Source organism: Elaeis guineensis, chromosome 5, assembly GCF_000442705.2.
Source record: "Elaeis guineensis isolate ETL-2024a chromosome 5, EG11, whole genome shotgun sequence".
Lineage (NCBI taxonomy): Eukaryota > Viridiplantae > Streptophyta > Magnoliopsida > Arecales > Arecaceae > Elaeis > Elaeis guineensis.
In genome coordinates, this window is record NC_025997.2 from 46,906,241 (window position 1) to 46,922,863 (window position 16,623).

Genomic DNA, 16,623 nt, shown 5'->3' on the forward strand with positions numbered 1-16,623 from the left:
AAGAACTTATTTTTCTACAAAAATCTAGATCTTGAAACTCTAGATTTGTTGTATGTGATACAAAGTTGTATGAAAAATAAGATATCTAATCTATGTGATTAAAATTATTTTAATCATAAAAAAATAAAATTTTAAATCATAAAAATTTTAGATATGATTTAAAAGTATTATGATTGATTTTATTTTAGTGTTATATAAGAATTTTCAGATCTAAAATTTTTTGAATCGTGCTCACACAATTACTGAGTTGATTCAATTTTGAACTGAGTTGACTCGGTCTCCTTGTGTAGTCAGCTCAATGTTGATTGAGTCAACCCAGTTTCAAAATAAAAATTTTTTACATAAAATTTGTTGTAAATTATTTACAAAATAAAAGGTTAAAATTATTTCAACCCTGAATCTAAACCCATATTGATGCTGAAACTTAATTGAGAATTAAGTATAGAATCGATTATATCTAAAATTATAATTAAAGATCTAATGTCATTCGCATAAAATATGGGGGTATGGGTTAGCTCAAATCAGGTCCTTTTAATTGAGTTAGACCTAAGGTTAGAATCAAAAAATTAATTGACCATGTAGAAAAGTTGATTAAGTCTAATCAAATATTGAATTAGATTAATCAGAATTTCTCTAATACAATAGTTGTAGATGGTCAAGTCTATGTCTTTGATGAGATCAAATGGACCTTGATTGTAGCTCAATAGTTGAACCTGAATCATTAGGTAGGTCAAATCAAAACTAATTAACTAATTGGTGTCTAAGATAAGTTTGGCATTTCGATCGATGGTTTTCAATTGGGAGCGACTTACCTGGCCATTTCAATGGTGTCTAAGGCAAGCTTAATAAACCCTCCCACCGATCTTACTTACCTGGCCAATTTAGTAAATTATATCTTGATTAGACCGTTAAGTGATTCGAGTTGACCCATACCATTAAGGTTGATCAGTATGACTGATCTAGGTGCCATTTCAACTAGTATGACCCTAATTCAATTCAATGACTTGGTGAAGTCAGTGAGAGGATTGTGGCTTACTGGTTGATCTCTTCTCTAAATTAATTAAATCTTCTAAATTATTAGATCCCTAAAATAAGCTAGTTATGAGAATAATTAGATCATAACCTCCCATTAAGTTAGATGATAATGGGTCCATTAGTATGATGATCATTGGAGATCCAAAGGCCTGGTGTTCATTTGCTATTGAAATTGTTATTCAATAATATGATGACTTAGTCGAGTCTCTCTATCAAGTCATCAGATTAGCCTGCTAAAGTTGGACCTGATTATTTGGTAGTTGGATTCATAAGTATGATCATGTTAATGGTTGGACCTAACCAGGGCTTGTAGAGAAGATCAAAGTCAACTGACAAGTTACCTAGGGCTAAATCAATTATTAAAAATTATTTAATGAAATAATTGGTAAAGAACCTACCCATAAATGTATATGAGTTAGCCAGCCAAAGTCAGGCTCATGTGTAGTTTGTGTGGATTCTAGTACCCACTTAGAAATTAGAGTAATTTCTTGGATTGAAGGTAGAGGCTACCAATTCGACTAAAATAGTGAGAGAACCTTTAGACTAAAGTTCAAGTTTTTAAGCTTAATCAATTCATAAACATAAAGGTCTTGTATTTTTCTTTCAGTTATGGCTAGATGTCTATTTCTTCATTCACTGTTTGACAGTGACTTATAAGATCCAACTTCCATAGATGGTATCGAAAGTTGCAAATAGTTTTAGAGCACGAATGGATCTTATATATGATAATGGATCCAGCATCTGAAGTTCTCACATCCAACACATATGATGCGATCAAAGATACTTGTCAGAAGTGACCAAATGATCATATCACCATATGTTGTGTTTTGATAGTAGCAAAGAATATGAATTTAGTTATAAATTCGATGATGCTCAGTGGGAGAAAATCCTTCAAATATTGAAGGAGTTCTTTTCTATACCTCTAAAGATGTATCTTTAGTGGGGTAACAATTCTTTAAGAAAGAGAAAAAAAAGGGTGCAAAAGAGTCATACTTGGGCTGAGGAGCTAGAACTGACAAAACAAGTCTAAGGTTAACCTAGTCTGACAGAGTCCCTTAATCCAAACAAGTTAAGAAAGGTTAACCTAGTCTGACAGAGTCCTTTAATCCAAACAAGTTAAGAAAGAGAAATCAGCAAAGAGTTGCTGGACAAGGTACTTATATGATAACACCTTGTGATTTCTCTATCCATGACCCTATTATCTCGGTATTGGATATCGAAAGTCTGTACAAATTATTGTAATGACTTCAAATTGGTAGAAAAATTGAAAATCGCAAGAGATTTTTAAACATTAGAGATGGAAGTTATGTTCCAATCCTGACTTTAAAAATTTTTGAGCCTATTTTCAATTCTAATAATATCATTTTAAGTAATTATCACTATTGTCTAATGATTTTGTAATATCATTGTGAATAATGTCAAAATCATGTGGACAACTAAAAAATAACATTTATGAATAGTCACCACCTGTTAGTGTACTGTACACAACAAACAAACCTTAGAGTAGATAATGTCATGGAAGACTACCTTTGGCAGTTTAGGCTCGATCATATAAATAAGAATAGGATCAACAGGAGATAATTCTTGAGGTCAATGATTATGAATCATTATCAACCTGTCAATCCTATCCCTTTAGTAAGATGATCAAGTCACTTTTTGCTAGAAAAGATGAACGAGCCAATGTTGTTCTGAATCTGATACATACTGATATATTATTAGATCTATGAACATGTTTGTCATAAATTTAAATTATTTAAAATATTTAAATAATTTTATAATAAGATGGAAAAATAAATTGAAAGAGTATTGAAGTCCTTTGGTCAAACCAAAGAGGAGAATGCCCTTCTGATGAATTTTTGACATATCTAGAAGAGAATAGGAATCTCTCTTATTAGAATCGACTTTGTTAGACATAGTTCATTCCATGATGATGTTTACAAGTCTATCAGTCTCTATTTAAGGTTATGCTCTTAAGACTATTTGTTATATTCTGAACTAGAATTTGAATTAATCAGTCGTAAAGACTCCATATGAGATATGGATGAGATGTAAGCCAATACTTTCTTATCTTAGGGTTTGGGAGTGTTTGTTTTATGTCAAGTATTTACAGACGGATTAGCTTGAATTTCGATCCTATATGTATTATTTTGTAGGATAATCTCAAAGAATCTAGGGGATATAACTTCTACCTTGCTAAAGAACAAAAGTTGATCGATATTTCTTTTAGAAAAAGAGTACCTTGATGAAGATACTGATGCCTTTAATATAAAACTTATAAAGTTTGATAGATAGAAGAATTGACACAATCTAGTGAATCCATAGAACTAGATTTGATTAGATCAAATCCAGAACCCATTATAAAGGCATCATGAAGGAGATCCGGTAGAGTACCACATCAGTCGGATAGAGACTTCAGTTTCTAGATCTAAAATGTGATCTCGTTGAACTCGATAAGAACAACAAAGATTTGATCATCTATATGGATGCCATGCAGAGGATCGACTCCATTTAATGGCTTGGAGCCATAGAGTCCGAAATTGAGTCCATAAAGGTCAACGGTGTATGGACACTCGTTGATCCACTTGAAGGGATAAAACTCATAGGATGTAAGTGGATCTCTAATAGAATCAAAGTAGAGAATCAAAGAGTGCAGATGAAAAGATGGAGACCTACAAAGCTCGTCGGTTGCTTAAGGATATTGTCAACATTATGGTATTGACCATAACGAGACAATTTTCTTCTGTGGCAATGCTAGATATTTCAGAGTTGGAATATGTATTTTGATAAATGATCAAAATGCATGGCATCATTGAGAATGAAGAAGAACCCTACAAGTATAAATGGGTTAATAGTTCTATAAGTATATTTTTTATTTTGTATGTGAATGAAATTCTCTTAATCAAAAATGACATTCTTTACATTATAGGGAATAAAAGTTTTGTTGTTATTATTGTTCTCCATAAGGGACTTGGGAAAAGTATCCCTCATCCTAGGGATGAAGATCTATAGAGATAAATCTAACAATGTATATAAAGTATTTATGAGTAGAATTTGTTCTATCATGTACACCATATATGAGATCGGATGTGGTATACTCACTTAAGTAGTGAGTGGATATCTACAAGATCTAGATGAAAATCACTAGAAGGTCATCCTTAAGTATTTGAGAAATACTAAGGACCGGTGACTCAGTTATGGATAATTTGACTTAAAACTTATGAAATTTGATTTTAATTTTTAGTTGGATAAAATAATAGCAAGAACGTATCAGAATACATCCTTATCCTAAATAATGGAGCAATCTGCTGGAAAGGTTCAAAGTAGAGCAATATAGCCAAATTTAAATTATGAGACAGAATGCATTGCAGCATTCGATGCTTGCAAGGAAGCTATATGATTGTATGGATTCACTGACAAGCTAGGAGTGGCACCCTTCGATGATGGTCTTGCTGTATTGTACAACACTGAAGCTATAGCTTATGCCAAGAAATCAAAATCCCATTAGCTTATCAGGCATTTTGTATCACTATCACTTTATTTGGAAAATCTATTAAGACGATATCAATCCTTAGAAGATCGACGGAAAGGAGAACTTGACCAACCCATTTACTAAAGCCTCGGTATCTAAGAGTTCTGAGATGATAAATCGAAGATGGATATATGATACTATACTGATTGGCTTTAGTCCAAGTGGGAGTTATTGAAAATTGTGTCCTAAAGTCAATCGTTTGATGATTGCGCTAATTATAAATATATATGAATTGATAAATAATAAAAATTATTTGATATTTTTTATCACAAGGATACATCTTTTAATAAATTTTTATATTATGATGAAGTCTTTAGGACTACTTTTATCGATAAAGAAAGATTTATCACGTAGTCCTTAAACTGGTTCGCGACCAAATGATATGCTATTACTAGGACAATAGCGATATCAAATATAGGTCATTGTGTGCCATATGCATTAGTTGTTCTCGTAATCAAATGGTGTGGAGACACTGGTATGGCATGCAGGTGAGATGTAGGAGTACATCATCACTGAATGTGACCAACTGCAGAGCACTCTGCTATCAAAGATAGCTCACAAAGGATATGGATATAAGTATCCCTCCGATCTAAGATCATCACGGTGACTTGTAAGCAACTCACTGTACTTTAATAACGGACTAACTAAGTTTCTAATTCAATGACGGAAGGTTTCTAAGTGCAGTCAAGTACTTATCAAGTCGGTGCGTGAGTCAAGATGGGATTGACCCCTCCGAATTAGTAGAAGATATGCATCAGTGTATTTTAATTTAGCAAAATCTGAGCTCAGATAATTCATATGATTGATTTAAAAAAGATTAAAATATAATATAGATGACTTATCTAGGATTGACAGTTAAATCCTAGGTCATCTTCGAGCATTAGGGTCAAAAGGATGAATTATACGATAACCATACGCCAATAAGTTCTTGAATGTTGCTTCACCTTCATTCGACCTATCGGGACGTCGAGTCACCATTGCTAGATAGTTACATCAATTGATTTAGAAAGTTATTCTTATACTACTGATTTAGGTTCAAACTTATGAGGTCACACTCAAAAGAAATTTCTGACTGATCATGTGGCTGATCAACGATTGAGAATCGTTCAAAGGCTTAATCATCAATTCGATTTATGATTAACCTTATGCAAAAGTTATAATAAATTTATTCACTAAGTATTAGTGAATTAATAGAAAATTAATTAGTAATTAGATTACTGATTAGCTCAATTTGATTGAGCAAAGAGGATTAAATAAAATCTAATTAAATTAGATTCAATTAGGTTTGATCCAATTAGGTTATGAGATAACCTAATTGTTAAGGAAGAATTGTCTCTGATTTGATCAAGATTTTGGTTCAATCAATTTTTAATTTGATTAAAAATTTATAAATCTAATTAGATTAGATTTCATATATTTTATTTGGACTAAATCAGATATGATTTGGTTTGGATTCAAATAAAAAAATTATGAGTCCTTATTGGAATAGGACTCTTTTCCCTTGCACCAACCCAGCTTGCACGCCATATATCTCCATATAATAAAATTATTTTATGTGAGATCTTTTTCTTTCTCTATTTTATATCCAAATCTGATTTGGTTTTAATAAAAAAAAAGTTCTAAAATTGGATTTCAAAATATTCTTTATCAGGAGAATCTGTTCTTATCCAGATCACCTCTCCAAGCCATAAATTTTTTTCTCCTTATATGTGCAACATTTTGAGGTAATTTTTCATGGGAGATTAGATGAAAAACTGATTTATCATGAAAAAATATGGAAAAGGGTGTGCCATATTTTTTTGGCATGTTTTGGGATGTGAAATTGAGAAGGGAGGTAGAATCCTGTAAGAGTCCATGATCATTAGGACTCTTCACCCCACCTCCTTACACACCTATAAAAGAGGCTTTTGTGATTTTGTTTTATGCGTGTAAGATATCAGAAGAGAGATCTTCACGTGAAGAAAGTTTGGGCATGATTCATAGTGTGAAAAATAGAGAGGAGGATCCTCTCTCTTGGAGTATGCGCAAAAATCTGAATTTCAAATTTTGGTTCTAAGAGTTTGGGAAGAGAAAATAAATTAAAAAAAAATTATTTTCTTCTCTATCTTTCTTCTACCTCTTTATGTCCTCCAGAAGTCCATCTTCAATCTTTGGAAAGGTTCTAAAGATTTAAAAAAAAGATCCAGATCAGTCAAGAAGAAAGTCTTCGCGTGAACTAGCACTCTCAAGAAGATCGATCAGATCGTATACATGCATGTATGCTGATTTTATCTTCAGTACCTTTTAGATTTCATATACAACATAATATGTCATAGATCTTATAGTAGGTTGATTTGATGATTAGATCATATGCATATTAAATTAATTTGATTAATCTAATTATCTTCTACTGTAATTTATTCGAAAAAATTTTAAAATACATGCATAAAATCGCCTACGCATCCCAATAGATGAGGCACTTGTTGGGCTTGAAGTGAAAAATCGGAGGTCTATTCTAAGGTTTAGGGCAGTGGGGCAGTAGAGGATGAGGGCGATTTAAGGAGGAGGTTAGGGTTTCGATTGGGAAGGTGAGAGGTAATGATGGATGGCGCACAGATAAAGGAGAGGAGGCATACCTTATGCGAGAATGAGGTCAATGGTAGCGAGGAAAAGGAGAGGCGATGATGAGGGATGGCGGCTGGGTCTTAGGAGGAGTAGTGGATTGATGTCGGCAATGTTGAGATAGAAGGAAATTGAGATGGGAGGCTAGGGAGTCTGCTTGAGATCAACGGTGATGAGGTGGAGAGTCGGTTGAGGAGATCCCAGAAGAGATCTAGGGTTTTCAATCAGGGATAGAGGCACATGATATGGGAGGAGTTAAATTTTAATGATACTTTATGGCCTCCATCGATGCTTCGTAATGTCGCAACTTAACGATGCTTTAAAGCATCGTAAAATGCTGATATTTTTTAAAAGCATCGGCACATGCATGCGGTATTTCAAACTTGCCAATGCTTTCTGCTAGCATCGACAACATTGAGTTAGGAATTGTCATTTTTCTGTAGTCAAGCCATTAGCTGCCTCTACCTTTAATGTTGTCCTCTTTGCAAAAACATAGAATGCTATATTTATTTTTAAGTGCCTATGCTATGGAGCCACTTGTACAGATGAGGTTGCTTTGATTGGACTAACTCGAGGTGATGGCCATTGCCGCTTGGTTTGTTATATCCCATCCTCTTAGTTTCTCTCTTTTCCTTAGTATTATTCTCTCTCTACTTGATTTATAAACTTAGTGAAAGGTATCAAGCCCTGCTACTTTCATTCTAAGTTGATCCGAGTAGGGAGGCTTTGAACCACCTTATTGCTCGAGCAACATGTCTGCACCCTCCAAGCCTTTGCTAAGCATCTTGGGATCTAGTCTTTATTGATCTCTATCGAGTCTTTATATCTTAAGTGACCCTAATTAGATGCAATTACTTGATTGAATTGATCCCTAATCGTTAGACGGTGTACTAGACTCCACTTTCCCCTTTATCAGATACCAATAGATTTGATCACCCTCACTCTATGGAACCAGTTGTACCTAGTTTGAACTTGATCAGATGGAGTAATTATAACCAGACCAATCTAGATTATTAGATATGACCACCAATCTATCCTGTCTTTTTATAATTTTTTGTACACATTGTAATTATTGGACTCAGTTCTGCATCAGGGTGTGATCATTTGGGCAAGAAAATGTCCAATAATAGGATACTGCAATATAATCTATAATTGAAGATTTGGATCTGCCAGAATAATTATGAGGTAAGTAATTCTTCCTTTTCTAGATTTATTAACAAATTATAAAATTAATATATTAATAAACTTTGTATTCATGATGCATAAATTTGATGACTGGTGTTTTAGTATTGAATATACTTTGTTTTGAAATATTATGCGATCTGGGATCATATATATTGATCTTATTTGATTAATTTCGATACCACATGATTACATATATTTTTGTCGAATTGAAACATAAAATCGCATTACACATTTGGACTCTCAATCTGACTACGGTAAGGACCTCAGGCTAATGTGTTGGCACTTGACTAGTCCTAAAGGGTTCATGTCACAAGAAGATGCGCATTATACCACAACCAAATACATGGTCCTAAAGTACATTGCCGTATGATGATGCATGATATACTACGAGAAGATGTAAAGTACCATAGCTCCACTACAAGAAAAATATGGTCATAGCTCATGACTAATGAGATGAGCAAGATATTTTCAAAGAACTTGGATTTACAAATGAAATTTGAATTTTAAGAAATAATAAATTTGGCATGCATGGTATTTTAGTAATGCTACATATCTAGATTTGGTATTGAACTACTAAATTTAAGTTACTTATTTTTTAATTAAATATTTAATCTAATATCTTGTTAATCAGATTAAAGTGTTCATTACTTACTGTGCCATCTAGCTTATTATTTCATATCTTACTATTTTTATAGGTCTTGAGAATTAAGATAGCATGAGAATATACTTCGAGAGAGTAATTAGAAGTAGAACAATGATATCTTTATTTTAAATTAAAAATTATACTAAAATTTGATATAAGATCTCTTGAATGTCATTAGATTTTATGATATATTAAAGTTTAGATTTTAGTTAGTTAAATATTGAACTGGATTTATCGATTATTTAATTTTACTATTTATTTTATATTATCATAATGAGATGCCTTGCATGCTCACAGAGAGAATTTATTATAAGTATACAGTGGTTGCGGCAACCCCAACTGATGCTTAGGATGACTAATCTTTGAGTCATAAGTCATTAAAGAGCTTAGGATGACCTATGCTTGATAAACGTTGTCATCCTTGGTAACAACGTATAATTTGATCGCGAACAGATTTAAGGACTAAATGATAAATTCTCTTTTGTCGAGTCTAAATAGTCCTAAGGACTTCACCATAACATAGGAGTTCATTAGAAGATGAAACATTTTATGATGAAAAATATCAAAATAATTTTTATTAATTCATAATTCATGTATATATATAAAAATGAGCACAACAGTCAACAGACTGACGATTGGCTTTGGGATACTATTCCCAATAATCTCCCATTTGGTCTAAAGCCAATCGGTGCAGTATCTAATACCCATCTTCGACTTGTAGTCGTCGAACTCCTTCACCGCAATGACTTTAGTGAATGGGTCGACCAGATTCTTCTTTCCGTCGATCTTCAGAAGGTCGACGTCACCTTGATCCATAATTTTTCAGATGAGATGGTAGCGGCGTAGAATATGCTTTGTCCACTGGTGTGCCTTGGGTTCCTTCGCTTGAGCAATGGCTCCAGAGCTGTCACAGTAGAGCAGAACTAGACCAACAAGAAAGGGTGCTACTCTGAGCTCGATGGTGAATTTTTTCAGCCACACCGCTTCTTTGGCAGCATCTGATGCAGCGACATACTCCACCTCGCAAACTGAATCAGCCATTGTGTGTTGCTTGAAACTTTTCCAGCAGATAGCCCCACCATTAAGAGTAAAAATAAATCCCAACACACTTTTGCTATCATCGTGATCAGACTAAAAATTAGAGTCTGTAAACCCTATAAGTCTCAAGTTCGATTCACCATAAACAAGCCACTGGTCCTTAGTATTTCTTAAATACTTCAGGATGGTTTTAACAACCTTCTAGTGATTCTCCCCTTGATCAGATTGGTATCTACTCACTACCTCTAGTGAGTATGCCATATCTAGTCGTGTACATGTCATGGCGTACATGATAGATTTCACTACCGAAGCATATGGAATCCTACCCATACGCTCTCTCTCTTGAGGTGTTGTCGGACAATCCCTCTTCGAGAGAGAAATTCCATGGCCTATCGGTAGATAGCCTTTCTTGAAATTCTCCATACTGAACCTCTTCAGCATAGTATCATGTACGTAGACTGGGATAAACCAAGCAACCTTTTAGATCTATCCCTATAGATCCTCATCCCTAGGATGTAGGAAGCTTCTCCCAAATCCTGCGTGGAGAACTGTGATGACAGCAAATCTTTATTCCCTGTAATGCAGAGATATCATTCTCGATTAAGAGAATATCATCCATATACAATACAAAAAATACCACTACTGGACCATTAGTCTACTTATAAATGTAGGGCTCTTCTCCATTCTTAACGAAGCCATACGTCTTGATCGTCCTATCAAAATGTATGTTCCAACTCCGGGATGCCTGCTTAAGTCATAAATGGACCTCTGTAGTCTGCACACCTTAGACTCATCAGTGGATGTGAATCCTTCAGGTTGTATCATATACACCTCTTCATCCAGCTCTCCGTTTAGGAAAGCTGTCTTCATATCCATCTACCAGATTTCATAGTCCAGATGGGCAGCTATCGCAAGCATAATCCGAATGGATTTGAGTATTGCCATAGGAGAAAATGTCTCGTCATAGTCTATACCATAATGTTGACAATATCCCTTGGCAACCAGACGGGCTTTATAGATTTTCACCTTTCCATCTGTGCCCCTCTTCCTCTTGAAGACCCACTTACACCCTATGGGTTTTACTCCTTTGGATGGGTCAACCAATGTCCACACATCGTTGACCTTCTTAGACTCCATTTCGGATTTCATGGCCTCCAACCATTTCTCAGAGTCGGGTCTCTGCATTGCATCCATGTAGGTGATCGGATCCTCATCGTTTTCATCAAGTTTGATAGGATCATCGTCCCGGACCAAGAAACCATAGTATCTGTCTGGTTGACATGGTACTCTACCAGATCGCCTTAAGGGTGCTTGAACAATGGGCTCCGGATCTGATCTAATAAAATCCGATTCAGGTTCAGCAACTTGGTTGGTTTTTCCACCTGCCGAACTTCATCAAATTCGACCTTAGAGGCAACAGTCCCTTCACTAAGGAACTCTTTTCCAAAAAGATTGCCTTAAGACTGACAAACACCTTTTGCTCATCAGTCAGGTAGAAATAATACCCTTTGATCTCTTTTGGGTATCCTATAAAATTACACTTGTCAGACCTAGGTCCTAGCTTATCCGTAATTAAACGTTTAACATAAGCCGGACACCCCCAAACCCTAAGGTGCGAGAGTACTGGCTTACGTCCTATCCATATCTCATATGGTGTTTTGATTACAGACTTACTCGAAACTCTATTTAGAAGGTAACAAGCCGATTCGAGTGCATATCCCTAGAGGAAGATCGACAGACCAGCAAACCCCATCATGGATCGAACCATATCCAACAAGGTCCGATTCTTCCTTTTAGATACACTATTATGCTGTGGTGTTCCAGGAGAAATCCATTAAGAGAGAATCCCATTCTTCCCAAGATATGTCAGAAACTCATTGGAAAGGTATTCACCTCCTCGATCAGATCGAAGAGTTTTAATACACTTCCCAGTTTATTTTTCTACCTCATTTTGGAATAGTTTGAACATTTCAAATGACTCTGACTTATGCTTCATTAAATAGACATACCCATACCTTGATAGGTCGTCTGTGAAGGTTATGAAGTAGAAATATCCACCTCTTGCACTTGTGCTCATGGGTCCATATACATCAGAATGTACCAGAGCCAAGAGTTCACTGGCTCGCTCACCTTTTCCAGTAAAAGGTGACTTGGTCATTTTACCAAGATGACAGGACTCACAGGTTGGAAGTGATTCACAATCACCTACTTCAAAAATTCCTTCTTGAGCCAACCTGTTTATCCTGTTCTTATTGATATAACCTAGCCTACAGTGCCAAAGGTAGACTTCTGACACATTATCTATTCTAAGGTGTTTACCGGAGGTTTGTACCATATTAACAGGTTGTGATAGAAAGTAAATTTCATTATAAAGTTGTCCAATAAACATTGTAACACCATTCAAAATGATATTGTAAATATTTTTTTTTATTAAAAATTGATAACCGTTCGTGGCCAAAAGGCCTACAGAAATAATATTTAATAAAAAGCTTGGACAATAATGACATTCACTCAGAATTATATTTCGAGAATTGATTACAAGGTTCATGATTCCTAATGCTAGAACTGAAACTTTACTTCTATCTCCAATATTCAGGAACCTCTCACCTTCATCAAATCTCCTACTGACCTGCAGACCCTACATCGAATTGCAAATATGATAAGGGCTTCCGGTATCCAATACCCAGGCAGTAGTATTACAAATGAAAAAGTTGCAAGGTGTTATCATATAAGTACCTTGCTTCTTCTTTGGCCTGTTTGGGTCCAGTGAGGCAATGTATAGAGGATAGTTCCTCTTCCAGTGCCCCTGCTTCTTGCAAAAGAAGCACTTCACCTGGCTCTGGTCAGGCTTGCGCTTCTTGGTCTGACCCTGTGCAGATGTTCCAGCATGCAGCTGCACCTTCTTATTCTTCTTCTTCTTGTTCTTCTTCCCTTTCTTAAAGAGTCGACGACCAGAAGAAGACCCTCTCACAATATTCACCGACTCCTTATGGAGCTGGTGATCCTTCTTAAAGTTTTGCAGCAACCCCAACAAGCCGTGGTAGTTCACTGCAGGCTTTGTCATTCGAAAATGAGTAAGAAAGGGAAGGAAGGACTTGGGCAGAGAATTAAGGATCGCATCCTTACCGAGCTGCTCGTACAGGGAAAAACCCAGTTTACTTAGGTGCTCAATCATTTCGATCATGTACAGTACATGATCAGTGACTGAGGCTCCATCCCTCATCCGAGCATTGAAAATGGCACAACTAGTTTTATGCCTTTCAACATCGTCAGGCGTGCCAAAAGAGTCGTTCAACATTTGAAGCATCTCCTATGGCTGGGTGTTCTCAAACCTGCGACTGAACTCATCATTCATTGCCACCAGTATTATGCACCGGACATTGGTGCGGTTGTTAAGCCACTTCTGGTAAGTGTCTCAGACCATTCCTCTAGCATTTCGGGCTGGCTCCTCAGGTGTCAGATCCATTACTACATAAAGGATCTACTCATGCTCAAGGATGATTTTTAATTTTCTATACCAGCTATCGAAATTAGGTCCCATGTGTGGGGAAAATTCAGTGCAGGGGTAAAATGATAATTTTAAAACTTTTTCGAAATTATAATTTTACAGTAAAAAATATTAATTAATCTAATTAATTAATATGAATTTACTTTACACTAGGATCTAAATATGATATACAGCATGCATTCATTTAAATTTGAATTTCAAATTCAAACAGTAAACACTTTACTATAATGTGTTCAGAACACAATACCTTTATGCGGGTAGTAGATCGCCGCAATCTGATCACTGTCGGAAGAGTCTGATCATCACGATGTAGCTACACAGTGTGTCTGACCTCTACAAATCATCCACATGAAGCTCCCGATCTGATCGACTCCTCACGAGTGCTAGCTCGTTGTAGAGCCCTTTTGACGGTCGATGCTGATCAAACTCCTTCGATCGATGTCTGTCGATTCTTCGGATGCTCTGGATCATCAACAGACATACTTGAGAGGATGTCAAAGATCTTTCTGAGATTTTGTGGGCACACGACACTCGTAGCTCACTTTCTCACTTTCCGAACCCCAGGCTAAAACTCTAGCGAACTCACCGGAAACCTTACACCCACTTTTCTTTCTTTTTCTCTTGGAAGGATATGGACTTCCTTCTCACGCACCAGACTTCTCATGCCCCAGAATTTTTCTCCAAAAATCTTCTTCTTGCATACCCCACTCTTCTCCTCTTTTTATAACCATGTCAAACGTCTTATCCAAAAGAAAGGATAAAGATGAGTAATTGCACATTTGAATTCAAATCAAATTTTGAATTCATATGGACACCAACTCATCCCTTATCCACTAAAGGCGTGAGGTGTGGCTTAAATTATGTATGAAGTGATTTCATAAGAAACCTTTTCTCATGTAATAAATGAGACATAAAAAAAGGGATAAGGTGCAAAGATTGATTGCCCATTCAAATTCAAACTTTATTTTGAATTTGAATGGCCAAGCAATCATCCTTATCCATTCATTTGGCACATTAAAGTGGGGCATGGAGAGGGCTTGGCGTGAGAAAATAATTCATGAGAAGTTCCTTCTCATGAATTCAAATGGGTGCAATGGAAGTGAGGTGGCGCATGGAGATTGGGTCAAGGTGGTTTCATTATTTAAACCAACCTAATTGAACCAAATAAGTTAGGTCCAATTAGACTAATTTAAATTCAACTTAATTAGGCTTAATTAGACTTAATAAAATCCTAATCAAATCAAAAATTGACTAAGCCCAACCCCTGATCAAATCAGGGACCAAACCATCTCGACGATTAGGTCAACTCTTAACCTAATCGGGTCAAACCCAACTGAATCCAATTCAATTGGACTTGATCCAAAAATAATTACTCAATCAAATTGAGTTAATTAGTGATCAAATTATTAATTAAATCTCTCATAAATACTGAGTCCAAATCTGATGGGCAATCAGGCATCAGAATTCATCGATATGTAACCCTGATCGAAAAGTCCCAAGCAGTGGGACTCTTGACCCCGGTATCCATAATGTGTGGAACTCATGATCAGAGAATTTTGATTCTCGATCACTGAGTTTCAAACATGTAGGATTCTACATCAGCCATCAGATCAGATAGGAACCTCTCATGTGTGTGACCCCGCAGGTTCGAACCTAAGCCGGTAGCACAGGAACCAATTCCTGTACTAATCGAAGTGATCATCTAGCAATGGTACCTGATGTCTTGATAGGTCGAATAGTCGCAATCGTAACACTCAAAACCTACATGAATATGGTTACTGTATAATCTATTCTTTTGACCCCTGTGTTTAGGACGACTCAGGGTTAAACTGTCAACCCTGATCAGATCATCCGAATCGTGCTCAACTCAAACAATCCTGTGACTCCTCACAAGGAAATCCCTGATCAAGGTTTTGCTAAATTGAAACACGACTGTACACAGCTCCTAAACTGGAGTGGTCAATCCCATCTTGACACATACACTGACAAGTCAAGTACTTGACTACACCCAGCAGCCTTCCATCACTGAATTAAAAATTCAGGTAGTCCAGTGCCTAAGTGCAGTGAGTTGCTTGCAAGTCACCATGGTGGTCTCAGGTCGGAGGGATATTTATACCCATATTCCATCAGAGCAAATCTTGACAGTAGAAATAGCTCCGGAGTCGGTCACGTTCAGTGTAGATGTACCCTTACATCTCACCTGTATGCCATACCAGTGTCTCCACACTCATTGGTTAAGAGGACAACCAACCTATATGGCACACAACGACCTATGCTTGATAAACGTTGTCGTCCTTGGTAACAACGTATCATTTGGTCGCGAACAGATTTAAGGACTAAATGACAAATCCTCCTTTATCGAATCTAAATAGTCCTAAGGACTTCACCATAACATAGGAGTTCATTAGAAGATGAAACATTTTATGATGAAAAATATCAAAATAATTTTTATTAATTTATAATTCATGTTCATATACAAAAATGAGCACAACCGTCAACAGACTGACGATTGACTTTGGGATACTATTCCAACAATCTCCCACTTGGCCTAAAGCCAATCGGTGCAGTATCTAATACCCATCTTTGACTTGTAGTTGTCGAACTCCTTCACCGCAATGACTTTAGTGAATGGGTCAGCCAGGTTCTCCTTCCCGTCGATCTTTTGAAGATCGACGTCACCTCGATCCATAATTTTTCAGATGAGATGGTAGCGGCGCAGAATATGCTTCATCCGCTGGTGTGCCTTTGGTTCCTTCGCCTGAGCAATGGCTCCAAAGCTGTCACAGTAGAGTAGAACTGGACCAACAAGGGAGGGTGCTACTCCGAGCTTGGTGATGAATTTTTTCAGCCACACCGCTTCTTTGGCAGCATCTGATACGGCGACATACTCCGCCTCACAAACTGAATCAGCCACTGTGTGCTGCTTGAAACTTTTCCAGCAGATAGCCCCATCATTAAAGGTAAAAATAAATCTTGACACACTTTTGCTGTCATCGTGATCAGACTGAAAACTAGAGTCTGTAAACCCTTTAAGTCTCAAGTTCGATTCACCATAAACAAGCCACTGGTCCTTAGTATTTCTTA